Below are 19,116 nucleotides of genomic sequence, written 5' to 3' on the forward strand. Positions count from 1 at the left end.
AGCAGTGGAGCAACAAAGTGAAAAGAATAAAACCTGACTGGAGAAGCCCTTTGATAGGTTGTGCACATCAGTTTGCCCCAGAGCCGTTGTCAGAAATCCCTCTGGCACGAAGAAAGGCTGCGGTGACGGCCGACTGCCGTAATCCCCTTCCCACCTCTGTTTGGTGAACGGACCGAACAGGACCCGGGTTTCGCTCGGTTTACAGAGCAGCAGCACAAAGCTCTGTGAAGTATTACACACTCGCCGGCACTGTGGCTCCGCGTGTGACGTGACTGCAACAGCTGAGGAGACGAATTTCATCTTTCATCAGTTCACCGTTCTGAAGATACACTGGACACCGTAGGTATACTGCATCCGTCTTTAAAATGAGTGTCTATCCAGCGCTATAGGTTCATTCAAATCAAAGAGGTCACATGGCCACAGCAAGGCTTTCCATCACCGCTCCCAATTCTCTCAACCACTCATACGGTACGTTTCCTCGCCTTATCCAAGGTTAACTGCACCGTTGTCCTGGTCTGAAAAGCTAAAATAATGTAAGATTCAAATTCAAAACAGAAAGAGAAAGGAGGTGAGGGAGTGTATTGGGTTGGATTTTACGTGATTCCTACCATTTTGGCGCTCGTTTGGATGGAATCCATAGTGCAAATGAGGATGAGGCTAAGCTGTGCAGCATTCTGAAGAAGAGATGAAGGGGCAGGGGCTCAGCGTTTCGCTTTCCGGTGTCCTGGGGTCTTTTGACACAAAAAGGAAACCTGTGATTCTCCAAAATGCTCCGGCGATTAATGACGGAGAGCAGTCGGATGAAGGCAGGGGCGATGTGGCTCTACTTAATTTCCTCACAAGAGTCTCGTGGGGATTCAGAAGCGTGTTTGTGCAAGTCCTTGGATTGCTAACATGGGAAAAGGAGCAGGAAGCACGAGATGCCTCATGGTGATTATTATCAAAAGGCCCTGGTCCTTCACTACCCAACAACACACGCAGCATGGCAACGCAAAGCTTGCTGCGACAAATCAATTGAATCCCCTTAAGGGGGGGGGGGGGGGGGGGGGGGGGGGGGGGGGTCATTGGAAGAAACATGCCAACAGTGTTCCACTCAGGTCCGCACTCATATGTATAAACAGTTATTATTGATTGACAGGTTGAGTCGGAACAAATACCACAAAAGCAGAGGTGAGTGACAAAGAGCTGACGGAGGCGCTCACAATCTATCCTACTGTGGATGTTGTGACATTTACCGTAAACCTTTGGACGGCGCTGAGATTTAAGAAAGTGATGCACATGCACACAACATGTGTCTTTGATGGAATATTGTGTTTCAAAATGGTGCAAATAGATGCGTCCACACTACAGGCAGGTTCGACTCGAGAGAACAATCAAAAGTTGTGATTTGCGGATCACGATTGTGTGGCTATTGTTCTTCATAACAAAAGATCAGTGAAGGCACAGTGCTTTTACTCTTCTACTTATTTAAATACACAATGCAAGTCAACGCTACCAGAAACAAAGGGTGCCGTCAGTCAAACTCAGTGTACTTAACCCCGCATGTAAACTGAGCCTGTCGTGCCTTCAGAGCTGCACTCGTGAGGTCATTAAGTACATTTTGCACTGGAGCCCATTGTTTTGAAAAAGCTGGGAAAGCTGCCCGACGATAGCTGAGCAACTTTGACACACGTCTATCACTGGCTCATCAGCAAAACACTGCTGGAAACTAAAAATTATATTTTTGACTGCATGATGTATGTGGGCTGCTCCGGGTGCTGTTTAATGAACAGGATTGTCCTGGGAACTCGTGAGCGAGCGCTGAGCGGTTGAATAAATCTGCACGCTGATCTCACAATCAGCCGTTCCGTTTCGGTGGAGGACGCAGCTTTTGGGAGCCTCGAGCACTTTCACGACCAAATCCCCGTCCCTTTTTTTAAACACAAATGGCTGGCGCTGTTGAATAGAAATCAGCCCGAGTGCATTCGGTTAAACTATTGCCGAACAAAATCCCAGCCAAGAAAATGAAGGAGTGCAACTATTTTTGTCTCGCCGCTTGCATTATTCATGTGAGCAATTACAAGCTGGTCAAGGGAACACCAGTAGAGGGGCTGAGCGAGGAAGGGTGGCGGGGGGGGGGGATGGAACATAAATAAGGGACGGCTGCGGTCGATAATCGGATTGATAGAGTCAGTGTCGCCAATTCAAATCATTGGTTGGAAGATTAATGGTGCAGAGATGAGTGTGGCAGGGAGACAATACGATACAAAGGAGGAGAAGGAAGAGAGAGAGGGAGGGAGAGATGGTGAGAAGAAAAACTGCAGGCAGTCGAGGGAGAAGAGGAAGAGGACGAGCAGTTATTATCCTGCGTGGACACTTACGGCACACTAATGTTAATGAGACGATGATGTGCGGCCGACGGGGAATGTATGCGTGCAGCCGTGCGTTCGTAAAACAAAGTGCACACGGCATATCGCGAGATGTCCGCGCACCGCGGACTGTGTAATTCATTGATCAAGGTCTGGGACGAGGTGGTGGAGCTTCTGTCTTGCTGCGTCAATACAGCAGGCGTGCACGGACAACGGCTGCGCGGAGGAGTGCAGTCTCTCCTCCTGTCTGAAGAGCTTCGTCACTCATGTCTCAGGTCCTCCATTTCAAAATCAAAACGTGTTGTCCCTCACTGAAAATCAAGGAAAATGCAGGTGAATAGAAGAAGGAAAAAAAAGGGTCTCCAGCAGTGCATCAAATATATCTGACTGAGCCAAACTGTGGAGCGAGAGAGGGACGAAACCTGAAACCCTCTGTTTGTTGGATTGTTTGCATGTAATCTTTGCACTGCAATTAAAACTGTCTAGGAGGTACTTCACTAGAGCCGAGGGGAAAACACTCACACGCAGCTGAAGGTTCCTTTAGTCATTATGAATTCAATGTCGGTGGAGCCTGAACACGCTGCATTTGAGAATGAGCAGAAAAGGGACAAATGGTTGGACGGGCGGATTTCAACAGATTTAGAACCTGAATCCAGCCTTATGCCATGCATGCTTCTCCTTCTGCCTGGAGAGCGCTGCATTTTATTTTATTTTTTTACCGTCTGAGCAAACAATAAGCAATACTTTTGTACCCTTTTTCTACCACTGTAAGGTTTGGAGGACAGGCAGGATTTAAGAACCAGGTTAAATCCACATTAGGGGCTAGGTTTTCTGCGCAGGCTGATCACCCGTGATGGGACGTGACACGGGGCAGCTGGCGAACAGAACGGGCTGAACGGTCGACTGCCAATCATCCGCTACCTGCTCGGTGCTCAGTCTGAGCCAATCAACACGGAGCGTGCTGCAGAGAGACGGAGGCGTCTCAGACAGAGACGGACACACACACACACACACTGACAAACAGGCTGTACCGCGAAGAGGCGAGCAGTAACTGGCATTTGTCTCCTTAATTTTTTATCTCAACCATAAGCCGAGTACAGATAAATGTTAGTTTTTTCGCTGACTGTCCACCTTTTTTTTTTGAAGTATCCAATCCCATCATCGCTGGACACAGTGTGCTCCGAGCACAGACACATATGAAAAAGCACCTGGCTGCCTTTTTGGCAGAGCAGATCACTTCCGCAGATTAAAAAAAAAAAAAAAAAAAGGCAGGCAAATGCTGAAGAAAAGTTTTGTTGGTCGTTTTCCTACAATATCAAAAAGGAAGGCAAGAAACAAAGTGTCCACACAACTTTTGCACCGGTATATTTGCAGTGGTTCAAAGTACAACAAGAAGAGCCTGCGTGTCAAATCCCAGGCACATCTGGCGAGTGTTTGCCCGTTTCGCACTAACAGTTGCCTCTTAAAAAACTCCTCACTCGCCTGACAATCTGCGGGTTGGGATGGAAAGAATAGCAGAATGTGAATTAGCCCGCTGGTTGTAATTCCTCTAATGCATTTCCTTGCGTGTAGTCGCTGTTCGTGCGAGTGGGTGTTTGAAAATGTTCGAAATTCTATTTAGCATTTATCTTCCTGCGAGTGTTAAAATTGCACATCAAGACCAAACTCGCCGACTGCGGGGGTAACGGATGCAGAGCTGGTCTGATGATGATTTAAAAAAGGTAACAAGGTGTCTATTGGGGAAGTACTGCGATGACTTGACTCCCACTGATACTGGTACTTTGGTGACTTCATTTCTCTGCGCATTCGCTCCAGTAAGTCGGCGTGTTGAGTCAGTTTCTATGTGCACACAGCAGCCAGGACCTCAGCACATCTAGTGGAGATAAGATAAGAGACTCCTTCCTCCCACTTTACACTGAAAAGCTCCCCTGACCTAAAACCAAGTGTGTAACATAACTTCATTTATTCAACGCCTCCCATCGCAGGAACATTCAGACATACACTTCAACTTTCATACGGAAAACCATTGGCAGACGGACTCCAAGCTCTGTATCCTCAGATCCGGGCCTACACTCAGCCAAATACATGTGTGCTGGTGGCTGTACGCCATTTCTTGTATGCGCACACACGCATTTAGTGTTCACACACGCACACTTTAATAAAGCAGAAGCTGCTGCAAGACGAGTCCCCTCGGAGGCGGTCGCGTTGGAAATTATCTTTTAATCCCGAGTTAAGAGAACAGAGAAAGGCAAACTCCCCGACTGCCATTATGGAGATTGCGCAGAGATTAGCTTTTTGCCTATAATCAATACTTAGATCTTCTTATCCTTAGCCCCGCTGAATTAACACACCGACAGCTCCACTCCCGAACCGGATTGTCCGCAGGTTCCGCGAGCTGCACGGAATACGTTAAGAACATTGATGAGGGATAAGGCGCAGCAAGTCAGTCATTATGCCTAAATGAGCCATAACAGAGTGGCTCAGCAGTCTATTGCTCAGATAACATACTGAGCGTTTTACAAGAAAGCCCAAAATTGGCTGGATAAAAGGATGTTTAGGTAATTTGGCATTTTTCAAGGAGAAAAAATGATTACCAAAACTACATATGTACACGTGTGCAGCAGTGGAACAACACACAAAGCTCTGTCTCTGTCCCTACAGGCATTTTATGTGTCATAGCAAGACAAGCACTGTTGCAACCAACAACGTTAACAATGGCTCCGTGTCATTCAAGTGTTCCGGCGAGCCGGGCCACGCCAGCACGCGCGATTATCAGCGTCCGTCACCTGGCAACCGCTGGCCTCTGAGCAGAATGGATGCCATCAGTTACACCTGTATTTGACGAGTCAAAGTGTCTGTGCCGTGAGAAAGGGTCCGTGGGGGAGCTGTGGTCCTGCAGTCAGTCTGGGCTGGGAAAGAAGAGAAAGGAAGAGCGACGGAGCACTGTGCAACAGCGCTGCTGTCAATTGACAATCACCGCTCGCGGCTATATTTTTCCTCCCCTGCGGAGAGTTTGTGGCTCGCTGCGGGGGAGACGCATTCTGTGACGCAAAAGAGGAAAAATCATCCCCGACCAAACCGAGGGCAGTTTGTTTTCGGCCCTGGTGAAACCCGCGAGGGTTTTCGGACGCCGATCATGATCTGCAAACTGCAATGTCACCGCCGTCGTCACAGAGAAAAAGGAAAACAAAATAAAAGGACAATTTGTTACTGTATATTTGCGAGCTATGAATGAAAGAAGTCGTGCAATCCTAAATTCAGGCGCACGACACTACACAAGCAGCTGCAGCCAACGATGCACACAGACTGTATAATGTGTGTATCTGTGATGTCTACAGTCGGGCCGTTTCTTTTCCGGCAACTGACATTTCTGCTGACCAGCACTCCCGAGCCCCGTGTGTGCACATGTTCCTCCCTCCATCCTTCTTCCTCGGGCGGCTCTAATGCACTGTCCCCCTCCTCTTTTTCTCTCCGCTGGAAAAGCACAGTTCATTCCGTGTGTACTAACTTGTTTTCATTCCGAGGTGAGAAAAAGAAAAATTAAAGCTAAATACAAATCCACCCTCTTCCCTGACGAGATGCTTTACAGACCACTTATCATGTAAGCTCTTTAAGTGCTCTTAGGGAGATTTGCCAAGCACAAATCTTGTGTGGCCCAAAACTGACCGGGATGAATGGTAACAATCCATCAGAACAAATGCCATCCTTAGTTGTTTCCATCCAGGCTAAAGACTGATAAAAAATAAATATATATATTGTGGAGCAAATGGAAAACAAAGAGACTTTTAAGTGGGGGCGGGGAATTGATAGCACACGTGAAAAAAAGTTCTGATGTAGAAGCTTTAGAATAAAAAACATTGCTGTCATGAAAATAGAAAAAAGGGCTTCAATTTATTTGGCTTTGCTTACTGGGCGTCCTTTTAATATGGGAATCTTGCCGGTGGGAGACGGGGAAAAGATGAGAAAAGCTTGTGGCCAATTGGACACATTTTCACCTCACGTAAACAAAACACAGCGATGTGTCACCACAGCCCGTGGCACCAGGGGACGGCTTTCACTGTCTTTTTTTGGGGGGTTGTTTTTCCACATTTCTTTAAATTTTCATCCCTTCCCCGTACCATTTCTCTTTGCTCCCTTTAAAAAAAAAAAAGGGTCTGCTTCACCGCCTCCGCCCAGAGAACGTTTTCGGGATTAGTCTTTCATCATGCCACAGAAAGCTGTGCCTCGGTATAGCTGGAGTTCATGCGAGTGAAATACAGTAACGTGTGTGTTTCAAATGAAATAGCTGCTTTGCTCGCCGAGAACCACTCTCCCTTCCCTGGCTTTCCTGGAGCCTCTCTCCCTATATAGTCCCGTCAGCGCAGCTCAAACAGACGCGAGCAGCTTTGAAGAGGAGGCGGAGGAGGAGGAGGAGGCCGCCTCCGGTTAATAAACTGTGTCAAAATGAACGTCCCTGCAGCGCTCTCCTTCACAACGCACTCCATCAACTGCACACCTGTTCAAAGCGCTCGCATCCACCTGTTGCTCGCTGCCGTCTCCCATCTTGTTTTCCTCACCTCCTTTTGCTTGCCTCCATGTCGCATAGTCAACTGTAAACATCCCATAGTCCCCCTTGTCAACAGGAGTAATTAAAATTGGTCCCGCTGCTTTGTGTTTAATGTCCCCGTCAGCCCACTACTGTATAACCTTGGAGACGCACTTCACGGCAACGTGCCGCCTCGGTTCGCCTCCCAACAGCTCTTTCACGTTGCCAAGTCACGCGGCACACCGCTGAAGCCGGGCCCGCTGGCGGCGGCGGCGCTGTTGTGATCGGCGCGGTCGGACCTGCCGGGGGCCTTCGTGTGAGGAGTTCCTCGTGTTCTCCCCGGGCCTGTGCTTCCTCCCACCGCCCCACAGACACGCAGCTCAGGGTTAATTGGTAACTCGAAATTTCTCCGAGGGCGTGAATGGACGTCTGTCTCGATAAGTCCGCCCTACACCATCCCTCTCGCCCCGCGATCCTGCCAATAAATGAATTCAATTTTAAAAAAACTTAGAAACTAAAAGAGAAAACTAGTTCTAGTCCTAAGAGGGAAAAGTTTGCAGTTCACATATGACGAATGCAGCCGGTGATTGTCAGGAATATTTCCGGGAACATTCTGTGCCCACTCACTGGCTTAAGGGGTTTTCCTGCTGTATTTTATCACACGGGCACGCTCGGACACTTTCCAGAAACTTCACAAGTGGGCTGTCCGGAAAAGTTCCAGAAAAGTTCCAGAAAACAACATTTGTGTTCCCAAATGCAGCGGCTGTAAGTTGAGGAAAATAAGTTTGTACCTCAGGGTGGCTGAATCAAAAAAAAAACTTGAAAAACCCACCAGTTAAGCAAATAATAAACTGTCTAATTGTTTATGTGGGATGAAATATTATATTTGTCTGTTTTCGTCTCTGGTATAGTGGCGATACCTAAAATAATTCATCCGTCAGCTCCAAAACCCCCCACTGCTCACAGAACTTCTTGTCAGTGCGCCATTGTCCTTTCCCTTGGTTAGTTTTTGTTTTGAGGGTTGGCTCGCTCCTCGGAAGTAGGGGTAGGGGGTAGGGGGTAGGGGCGTGTGTGTCCTCGGACAGAGGTCAGAAGCAGAACGCCCATAAATCAAAAATACAGCAGACACTTTCAGGATAGTGTTTCATCACGTGACCGTTTCGGTGCAAACATTTAACCTCCACTGTGGCGGATATACTTCTGACATTAACTTGGCAAACGGAAAAATCCACGAAAAAATGTCTGCGACCCCACAGGGAGCCTGCGTTGTGTGAACCATTCCTTTTCTACATATCTTCAAAAAAGAAAAACAAAAGAAAAACACATTCTATGCGTTTGCCGATATAAACGGCTCATTTTATCCCCCCTGCACTATTTTGACACTCGGATTGCTTTTTTTTCTGCCTCACTCTCCCATTCCATCATTCTGCCTCCGACCCCTCTGACATCAGCTCTATTTTAGCACCCACACAGCAAACTCCCTACCAGCCTGGTGGCATGGGTATTCAGCGGCGTCTGCGCTAGTTAGTGGAGATGGATGGCGGCGAGGAAAAGAATAATGAATCTTCATCATAGTCCGACCGTCACCGTTTCTCTCTCGCCCCACGCAGCACTCCCAAGGCTGCTCCTTTGTCTTCAGGCGCCGTTTATGTATCTGCTGGCTTAATCCCTTTACCCATCCTCACTTATGTTTCCTATGCATCCACCCGTCCGTCCGTCCGTCCGTCCGTCCGTCCACCTGTCCGTACATCCAGTCTCTGGACACCAGGACTGGTCTCCTCTACACACGGCACACCCACATTGTTCCGGAGCCTCCGTCCCTGTGAAGCAGGCGCGTGGGTCGTGATATCATCTACCTGGAGGCGCCGTCTTGTTCGATCAGAGACGTTCATACACTGTATCAACACACACCATCACCTATTTTACGCTATAAAAACTCTTGAGGCCACCCACGCGCTGTCTGACACTGCTCGCCGCTGCAGTCGTCCACACAGAGATCGTGATGTACTCAAAGCAGCTTTTACAAGCATGCATTGCTAGAGGCCCTCATGTAAAGGATTTGGCCTTATGCTTTACACCTAACACTGGGAGAGAGTGTGGATGGGTTCAGGCCCCATTTCAGAGGGTTTTTAAAAATCTTTTTGGGGGGTAAACAATGTTAAACAAAATATAAGGCATAGCAGATTGTATATACTTTAAAACGTGACTGGAGGGGGTCTTTAACTCACTGAGAAACACATCTAAATAAACTTTTATTTTTATTCTTTATTGCAGTTCCCTGTGCTGGAGGAGGACAGTGATTGGCTGAGACAGTGGTTGCTCAGGGGTCAACTCTTAATCTCACTCTGTAAATCCGTCTCATAAGCTCTTCCGCTGTGACTGTGTCCATCATGTCGAAACTTTTTAGCTTCCACAGTCTCTCTGATTCTCTCTTTTTTTCTCTCCCTCTGCCTACACAAATAGCTTTAAAACTTCTGGGTATAACGTACAGTCCCTCTTTTTTTACGGCTGTTGACGTGATAGAGGTTCAGCAAAACCTTGTGCCTTGTCTGCACCTCTCTGCAGTGATATTACAGATTTTTTCTACACGAGAAAGCCAAAGTATCTTTTTTTTTTTTCATCCTACATTTCACACAAAAGCCACGTAAAATGATCCAGTCGAAGTGCACTCAGGGTCGTTTGGCGCTACGAACAGTGAAGCTTGTACGCCTTTGTGCTTTTTTTCCACACTGCATGCTCGCACACGGTGTGTAACAAGTGGACTTCACTCTTGTAAGCTTTTAATTATCATAGATGTTTGGCTTGCACATAATTGTTAGTCTTCCCAGGCTGCACGCCAACTTCCATTTTATCCACTCAACCAAAAATAACTCATAAACCTCTTGTGTAAATAAAGCATTAATTAGAGCAACATAACGTCTTCTGATGAATCCCCTTGACCGCGGGAGATGCCTGCTGCATACATAAAGCTCAAAGCGATGGCCACTGTGGGTTTGTGCTTCACACTCCTGAGGGCGTGCTACTGTACGTGTGAGACAGAGTGAGGTGGGAGAAATGATCAATAGTGATGGAAGGCAGAGGAATAATGAAAATGTAAAAAAAGATTAATCAAAGAGAAATGATGCTTTGGGCCAAATTTAGCTATTAACAATTTTTCTATCTGTAGCTCCCGGCCCTGTCACAGGTTGTCATCTCCCTGAAGTTTACAAAATGCAGTCGGAGCGTTGTGTGGTGCGGTCCGCACCATTTTTTAAATTTTTTTTCGGGCCGAAAACCCAGATTTCTTTTCAGCGCGCACACAGAAGCGACAGCTAGCGGACGGTGCGGAAATGTTAGCTGATTTTTTTATACAAAACGTGTATTGCTTTAGAATTTGCTTACTGCCCCTTTAAGGGAAGTCCCTTGGTGAGAGATTTAGGCCTTAAGGGCATATGTGTGCGCACATGCATGCACACTTACAAATGTGTGAGAGTGGGATTAGGCGTGCTTGTGTGCACATGCATACAGTACAACTTTACGTCAATATGATTTAGGCTATACACAGGGTTTAATGAGAGTGTGTGTGTGTGTGTGTGTGTCTTTATATGTGATGATAATAACATTACATTTTACCTTCCAAATTATGTCTCAAAGTTCTGTTCCCACTTACTTTAGTTAACCAACGTCTTTTTCCTCACACACAGTGGCAGAGGAAGGTAATTTGGATTTTCCAATTTTGAGCAAGCACACGCCAGAGAGACACTCACTCATACCGCGCCATTGATTAACTGATTGCAATTAGCGCAGTGTTGCTCCTGTCTGGTCAGGCACAAATTGAAAAAAAGCCAATAAAAATTGCTTTTCTCCCGCCAGCTGCCATCTCACAAGAGGATGAAATGGCCGACGCGTGTCTCCCAGCCAGTGGCATCGACTGGCGTGTCGATACATCTGCAAACTTCTACTGGATTAAGTGAGGAAAAAAATCAAGGCGGCGGGTTCTTTAATGACAAAATAAATCCCGGAGGACGCTTTAAGGAATTGATATCCTGACAATAACAACAGTTACAAAGAAAAGGCGCTTCAGCAGCTCGCCGTGTCTGCTGCGGTAGATTAATAGACTACTTAGTCCTGTTTAGGCCATCACCGCAGGGAAAGACACATGGAGAATAATCACCTTCTTCCCCTTTTCTCTAATGTTTCATAGTCGGAGTCAGTGTCTAATCTTAAATCCATATTTTCCCTCGAATTGCTGTTATGACATGACGAGTCGTCACACGAGCACATAAAAAGGAAAAGATTGGAAAAGCTGGTAAATGAGGCTTTGTTTCATTTACTACCAAACACACAAAGACTTAAAAACCCCATCGTATCGGAGATTGACCAATAATAGATTATATAGAATATAACGATAGTTTGGAGCATGCACACGATTGACTCCATTAGAAATTGGATAACTGTCGAATTGAACTTCTAAGTAAAAGTAATAAATAACAAAATAATGAAAATAAACACATCTGGATCACTGAACATCAAACTCAAATGTACGCTCTGCTAAAACAGAATAAATAGATTAAAATCATCTGTATGAAATATACAGCTATTAGCTCTTTTTACTTTTGGCTTTGTATGTGATGAATAGCTTTTAAGATTTAAACGAATGATTAAAGCTGTAGTTTTATATGTGGGGAACAATTGGACTGCAGAAGATTTCTCTGCGAACTAATGAAAGCTTTCTCCAGAATTAGGCTTATGTTTGGGTAAAAACACAAAAAATGGATGCTTCTTGTGTAATGATGCCTGCTATTGGCGTTACACAAGAAGCATCCAAGACACTACTATAATCATATCTATTCTTTCATTCATGGTGTGCTTCACTTCTACAGTTACGGCTGGCTACTTTTGCATTCACCATTTTTAATAATCCTTTTTTTTTTCTTTCTTCATTTTTAAAATATCCTGAAGTCCAGAGACGAGCAGCTCTGTTACCACTCGTGCCGATAAATCAGTCAGACCGATTAATAGGCCGACCTCTGCTAATCGCAGCCGTGGGATTTGTACCTGTCAAGTGCAGTAGATTACATTCACTAAAATACGATGGCATTATAATTATATTATTACATTAGAGGATAATAATGGAAGTTTAAGGCAAATGCTGAGCGTACTACTTTTCTCAAACCCATTAAATGCAAAAAAAAATTTAAAAGAGGTAGAGGGGAAACATTTAGTGTGAGTGAGGAATGATGAGCAGTAGATGGAGTCGAGGAGGAGGAGGAGGAGAAGGGATGGATCGGCTCCCTTTTTGAGTTTTTCCTGAGGTTAGGTGTCAGGTGTTACCATGGGTGGTGAGGCAGGCAAAATCCTGGAGTAGATCAATCAGAAGGCTCCGAGTGTCTGGCCTCTGCCCGGACTTCAGAGATCAATGACAAGGAACGCCAACGGGCAGGTTGACCACGGAGACGATACAATACAGACTGGAAACACACCCCTCAGCTGAAGGAGGCGAGAAAAGGACTGGATGTGAGGAAGAAGAAGAAAAGCGGGGAGAGGAAAGGTTTGATAGAGCAAGATGAGGTCACGGGGAGACAAGGGTAACAGAAACTTGGGGTCCGTGCCGTTTCCCCTCACTTGGCCCTACCCCTCTGTTTTGTACGATCCCTCGTAGGGCAGGGTGTCCCTTTCTTTGGAAGATCAAGGGCTAGGGGCTATCTGCCCCTTCAAACGCAGGGTGGTCCGATGCTGTCTTCAGGTGGAGTGGAAGAATGGACGGGTAGTGCCCACTGAGGGGAAATGGGACGGACCCTTAGTGTTTCTGCTCACATCAGTTGCGTCAAAGCTTGGGTCGGGTTTGCACATGTGCCAGTCGAGTTCCGGTCGGGCGTGGTTAAGGCTTATTCACGCTCAACGTTAAATACGCGGATTGGAGGGGGCCTCCAGTGCGCACTCTGCGCTCATGCCGTCCGTATTTCTTATGTACGTCTGCACGGCACATTTTCAGAGCCACGTCCACAGTCGCCGTGTTGGTTGCGGTCAGAAGCTCTCGACTCCGCTTAACAACCGCGCCACGCAAGGGACTCATGGGAGCACGTGGGCAGTGGCGGTTGCATGGTTTGAAACGGACGTATCTCTAGACAGCATGAATTAGCCTTCATTACACTGTCAGACTTGGGTCAATCAGAAGTATGCGGCTCCTGCAGCACTCCACCGAACATGAGAGAACATCAATGAGTTACTTCCAGCGCATATCTCAATATGTTTTGAGGGCATTTTTTTTAGATGAAAGAGTGCAAAGTAAAAAACGAGACATTTTTGAAGCCGGCACCTATAGAACAACCTCTCTGGAGAACAGCTGCAGCAAAAACACGAAAATCCCCTCCAACTCTTCAAAGATCTGGCACTCGCTCCAACTCTGGCAAACGGGGGAATAGGGATGGTCCCACGGGAAGGCAAATGAATCTGCTCCTCCTCTTCGTCAGACACGCAGGAATACACAACATGCTCACACCAAGAACTTTGTCTCCCATTCAATTACTCAGCGTCACTCCACCCGTCCATCGCTCTCTCTGCGTCTAACCACGGTGCTACTCTGCCAAAATCCTCCCTTATCTGCCTCTCGTCGAGTGAAGGCCTGAGCAGTGGTAGATTTGGGGGTTGGAAAAAAAAGAGGAATAGAGAGACAGCGAATGCGTATTTCTGTTGTTCAGCAATTTTCCTGTATGCTTCTCATTCCTGCCTTGTGTCTATTGTCAACTGGTTTCTTTGAGTCTTTACGGAGCAGAGGTAAAACAGAAGTGTGCTCGGTTTTTAGTCTCCCTTTATTGGAGTGGCAACGGGAACATCACCTGCCTCCTCTAAACCTGGCGGACACACAGGCATCTCTCCTCCTCCTAAAAGCCCTTCGAAAGAATATGAAAAAAAGATCCGTGTCTTGAAGGGGTTGACCGTCAGCTCTTTTTCTGTTCTCAGGGCTCCTGCTCCTCCGATCTAATACCGCAGTGTTGCGGCAAAGGTCAACACCTGCGCTGAGCATGACTAGAGAGAAAAATATGTTTTATCTTAGAGGAATTATATGCAGTGAAAAAAAAAAAACTTGAGTCGTGGAGGAACAGCCATGAAAACATTCAGAACAAAAACTGAGTTGGATGTTTAAAATCACGCAGTGGGCACCGTCCTCCGGTGAGACACAGCGAAACCCCGGACTGGCCCCCGAATGGCTTTGCCAGTGTGGGAGTAATAGAGGGAGCGCTGCGTAAATGAATGGGGCTTTTAGAGTAAAGCGCCTTGAGTGGTCGTTAAGACTAGAAAGGCACTAAATAAATTCAGTCCATTTACCATTATCCTGCTGAACAGGCCCGAATTCCAGAAGCCAGCAAAGGCAAACTGGCCAAAATCTAAAGCTGGCGGAGCCCGCAACAAGCCAGCAGCCTCTGCTATCAGCGGCGAAAAGACCAAAGCCATTACGGATGAAGAAGTAGTCGAGGTTCATTTATTTAATTTGTAAAAAAGAAGAAGAAAAAAAGTTCTGCACTTTAAAAATGTTGACATTTGTTTGGGTGAGAACTTCAGTTCAGGCTTTTTAACTTTTGATCAATTTCAGATAACAAGGCAGAACTCACAAAGCTCATATTTGCCTCCCAGCAAACTGGACTCAATAGAAGATCTCTCATCAACAAACACAAACAGAGCTCAGATCACTGTGTGCCCAGGTTTCTTCCAGTCCGAGACTCTCATTAGAGGCTCTAATGACATACATCACGCAAAGACTGTTCAAACAAATTCAAACGAACTGAATCGCAGCGCGGCTGCTGCTGGCAAAATCAAAGAAAAACATCGACCGCCGATGATCGCCTGGACATGACGGACGTGCCCCTGACAACACTGGCTGTGAGAGAAAAAAGAGAAACAGAGATACAGTATTCCTTTCAGTGTCGTGTCCCGTGACCTATTGACCTTCACCCAGCGTGGCCCCAGCAGGAAGCCGAGTGGTAACAGCAAACAGCCAGACACTTGCAGCTTAGCTCCTGACCAGTGCTGGAACAGAGCCAGCTGGTATAGGAACCAGAGCGAGCGCAGCGAGGGCTTCAATAGAGCGCCTAAAAGGATTGAGGGTGCTCCCACTGTGTGATTCTTTTCCTTTCTTATGGGACACGGAGGGATGGAAATAAAGCTAAAGGCTCTTGAGGCCCAGAAAAAAAAGGAACATAGATTATTTGGTTGGTGTGAGGATGCACGAACAGAATCGTATTTCACTGTCCACTTTTTAAGAATGTTTCACAGACACAGCGGGTCTGCAGCCCTTCCTGTGTGCATGTGCAGCGCGGCACACAGTGAGTGCGCGAGCACGCTGAGCTGTTGGTTTCCACTCCGCTGGCGTCAGGTCACAGGCAGCAAGCGAGTATGAGGACAGTGCAGTGCTCCGTGCTGCACGGGGCCCCGTCTGGGAGTTTATTGCAGGCCCACAGCTCGGGGTCTCCGCCGCCTGTGACCCGGCACCAGGCTGACAAATGCCTGAGAGGTGATATTTAGAAAGAGCGAAAGCACCGGAGCACCCAGGGGGGGGGACAAACTATTCGAGACAAAACCTTCAAATAGATTCCTTTAACAGAGCTGTCAGAGCTGTCAACACACCCGAGTTGGAAAAATGACAGGGAGGAGTTGGCCGCTTGTGGCGTTATCAGAGACTTGTGGCTAAAACCAAGCAGACTGAAGTGAAATAAGGACACGGGGCTCTCATTCAAACTGTGCGCACCTCCAAACTGTTTTCCTTTGTAACTCACCATCAGCGTAGCAATGTGCGCACTTTGGCAAGCCTCGTTCTCCGCCCGAAAACACCCCCTCATGAATGTTAATGTGAAATGGGTCTCCGTATATTCACGCTTGAAAAAACCAGGCCTTCCTGAATCCTGCCACATCCTGGCATCATCCTGGCATTTCAACAGCTGCAGCGTCAGTAACATGCCGCCTGGCCCTCTCCTCCGCGCTCTCCAGAATGCGATGGTGGTGAGACGGCGGCGATGGAATATCGATTCAAGATTTGAGTCGGTTTATATCTTTTGAAATTGAAAAGGTGTTAATGGAAAAGCTACGGCTCACTAACACGAGCGCAAATAACACTGGTGCTGGTTTCAGCAAGTGGACGGAGTGATATGAAGTTAAATTAAATTCATTTGATTTCTCCACCTGGCTCTTCGATTTACCACTTTAGATCCCAACTTTTGCATGGGGCGGTGGCAATGGAATGAGAATAATTCAATTAAAAAGAAATATCTATTACAACTCAGGTCTCATTTTCCTCGCAGGGACCAACATAACAAAAAGCACTTTACTTAAGTGTAAAAGTAAAAGGATTTTTACAATGGACAGTTTTTGATAATGGCATGACATGAGCCCAGGTGAGAATACAGCAGGAAAATCTGGAACATGTCATGAGTTCATTTCTGAAAACAGCTTCTGTCCATCTTACTACTACTCTCAGAGGCGGCCCTAGCCTATATGGGGACCTAAGCAGAATTTGATTTTGACATTGCCTTTATCTTTAACTTCACACGCTACCGCCTTTTCCATCAACTGTCCGACTGACTATGGCCGTATCGTGCCTATAGTTACACTGGGCATGGGGGCGGCCCTCAGCAGCCGCTTGCTTCGCTTATGCCTTGGGCCGGCCCTGACTGCTCTATGGCCTTTTCGGTTTTGGCTGTAGTTGATTACTACTGATTACTTTGAGTCATAAGGTGCCTCAGAAAGAACCAACCCGCCATTAACTAAAAGCTCTGGGCTTATATTTTACAGCTTACTGCCTTGTTTACTCAGCAGCGAGGAGAGGAATCCAGCGTGCTCGCTCTATTATCTGCCATTTAGACTGTCAACCTGTGGCAGTGCTTTGAGAGGCGGCGGAGTACTTTATCATGGGGGGGGGGAGGAATTAACACAACGTTCTTAGTAACAGATGAGACAACATTTGAGAGAAGTGGCAGAAAATAAGGGGGTAGGGCGCTCACGCTGATGTACCAAATGCCTCATGGGAGATCTATTTCCACTTGGCTGGCCGCAGATCCAATCAGCCAGCAGAGAGAACTCTGTCAAGCAAATGTCAGACGTGAGGACACCGAGTCACCACCTGGACTCACATCCATGGATTGCTCACTGACTATCCTTCTTAAATCCATGACAACATCGAATTGCCAAATGAATGGAACGGATACCTTGAAAAAAAACGAGGCGTGTTTCACTAATCTCCGTGGTCTAATCTAAATGTCAAAATGAGCAACGACTCTCTGACACTAATCCGTATGTTTGGGTTCCATTGACATATTACACGAAGCCTAACACCCAGCTATCATCGTAGCCTGGTCTGTGTCGCAGTGTCAGTTTATTTACTCCTCCCCCTCCGTGCTCTCTGCTCCCCATAATTCCCGGGGAAGTCTCCCAGCGCCATCGCCAGCTTTGTCCCGTCTCCCATAAACTTCAAGCGAAGGCCAGAGCCATGTAAGGCAGCCATATTTACAGCGCCGGACGCGACCGCGGGTTGACAATGAGGCCTGGCTTCTGCAAGTTTATGAGCTGCCGCAAAATTGCCACCCTGATTAAAATCTCCGTCAGGTGAAAGACAATGGCGCAGCCCTTTCGTTCAACCCCCGTGTGAAGTATATCCTTACACTCGTAACACTGCCTTCGTCCTCTTCCTCTCCTCGACCTTGTCTGCAGACTTTTATCGTGGCTAACTTGCCTTTTATAGTCCACTGTCTTTAAAGGGGCAGTAAGGGATTTTGGCAAAAGCTCGTCTCTGTCTTCGGTGACGATTTTACTGCACTGACCGGGCCTCGAACCCGCAGCCTCGGGTAAGATGGACGCACTCACTGTGAGGTAGTAGATTTAAATCCCTTACTGCACCTTTAATGTCTGGGGAAGTGCACTGACAGTTGTTGGCCTGTAACATAGGGTTTAAGATATAAATACCTGATGGATTTACTAACCGTAGGTCAAATTTTGTATTTGTGATGAAATTCTCGAATGAACAAAAACAAGAAAAAGTGTTGGTGATCTCGCAGAACCTCACAGGGCGACTGTAATAATGTACAGCTAATGTACTGTGACTCTGCTGCTTCTCTCTACCGTGGAGGAGTGCGATGGAAAGTGACAAGATTTTATTGAAACCAGTGCCATTATCAATTCCTCTTTAGGGTCTGATTCTTTATCGAGTACCTCGACAATTCCTGATCAATTTTCTGCGGGGGGGAAAATAAAAGGGCCGACGCAGCTTCTCTTAAATAAGAATAGGGTTTTACAAAGGAATTAATTGGATACTAGATTCAGGGACTGGACAGCTTTGATGTGCTTCACACCTATCAGAAAACTGTTGTTGTTTTCTGTAGATGCAACATTATGTTAGTATGATGTCGAAAAACACACATGGATAGAACCGTTTTGTAAAACGTATAATTCAGATACTGGTAGGAGATTTCTTTTCATGCAAATATAAGGCTCTTCAAATCTAAAAAAGACATGACTTCATACATTAAAATGAAATGGTAGAAGGAAGTAGAGATAATCATATCTTATGTATTATGGAGGCGTTGACGGTAGTGTAACAGCTCACAGAAATGGATGGCGTTTTGTTGGAAAAGACAAACAATTCTAAATGCATGGGGAAAAAAGATTACAATGGACATTTTCGAAAATTGAGATGGTGAGAAGGACACATCATGCACCAGTGCACACTGAGCGTTGTGTGTGGTGTGTCTGAGAGTGTTACACTGCCCACGTTGTATGTTACTTCCAGATCTCTCGCCGATAAAGTTGTTGCACACGCAGTTCAGAAATCTGCGAGACTGTGATACAATACCAGAATATACACTCACCAAGCACTTCATTAGGAACGGAATAGTAACAGATCCTTGTTTACACGACTGCATCGGGTCAATTCTGCAGGTTTGTCAGCTGCACATTCACACTGCCAACCCCCCCCCCCCCCCCATTCTTCTACATCCCAACTGTGTTCTATTGGATTCAAATCTGAAGACTGAGGAAGCCATTTCAGTGCACTCTATGTTCATGGAACCAGTTAGAGACGACTTGTTCTCTGTGACGTGCTGGACATCGTGCTGGAAGTAGCCATTAGGAGACGGTCAATTTGTGGCCATAAAGGGACGCACGTGTTCTGCAACAATCCTCGGAGAGGCTTGTGGCATTCGAGTGATGAGTGATTGGTATTTAAGGGCCCAGGCGGTGCCAAGAAAACGTTCCACCTCACCATCACACCACCAGCAG

General features: G+C 46.6%; 1 protein-coding gene across 3 annotated transcripts in view; it reads right to left on the reverse strand.

The window, feature by feature from the left end:
• b4galnt4a (beta-1,4-N-acetyl-galactosaminyl transferase 4a) overlaps nt 1-19,116 on the reverse strand; it is a 121,453-nt gene that overhangs the window by 56,530 nt on the left and 45,807 nt on the right. The window lies entirely within an intron of this gene.

The sequence above is a fragment of the Scophthalmus maximus genome, chromosome 7, assembly GCF_022379125.1.
Source record: "Scophthalmus maximus strain ysfricsl-2021 chromosome 7, ASM2237912v1, whole genome shotgun sequence".
Lineage (NCBI taxonomy): Eukaryota > Metazoa > Chordata > Actinopteri > Pleuronectiformes > Scophthalmidae > Scophthalmus > Scophthalmus maximus.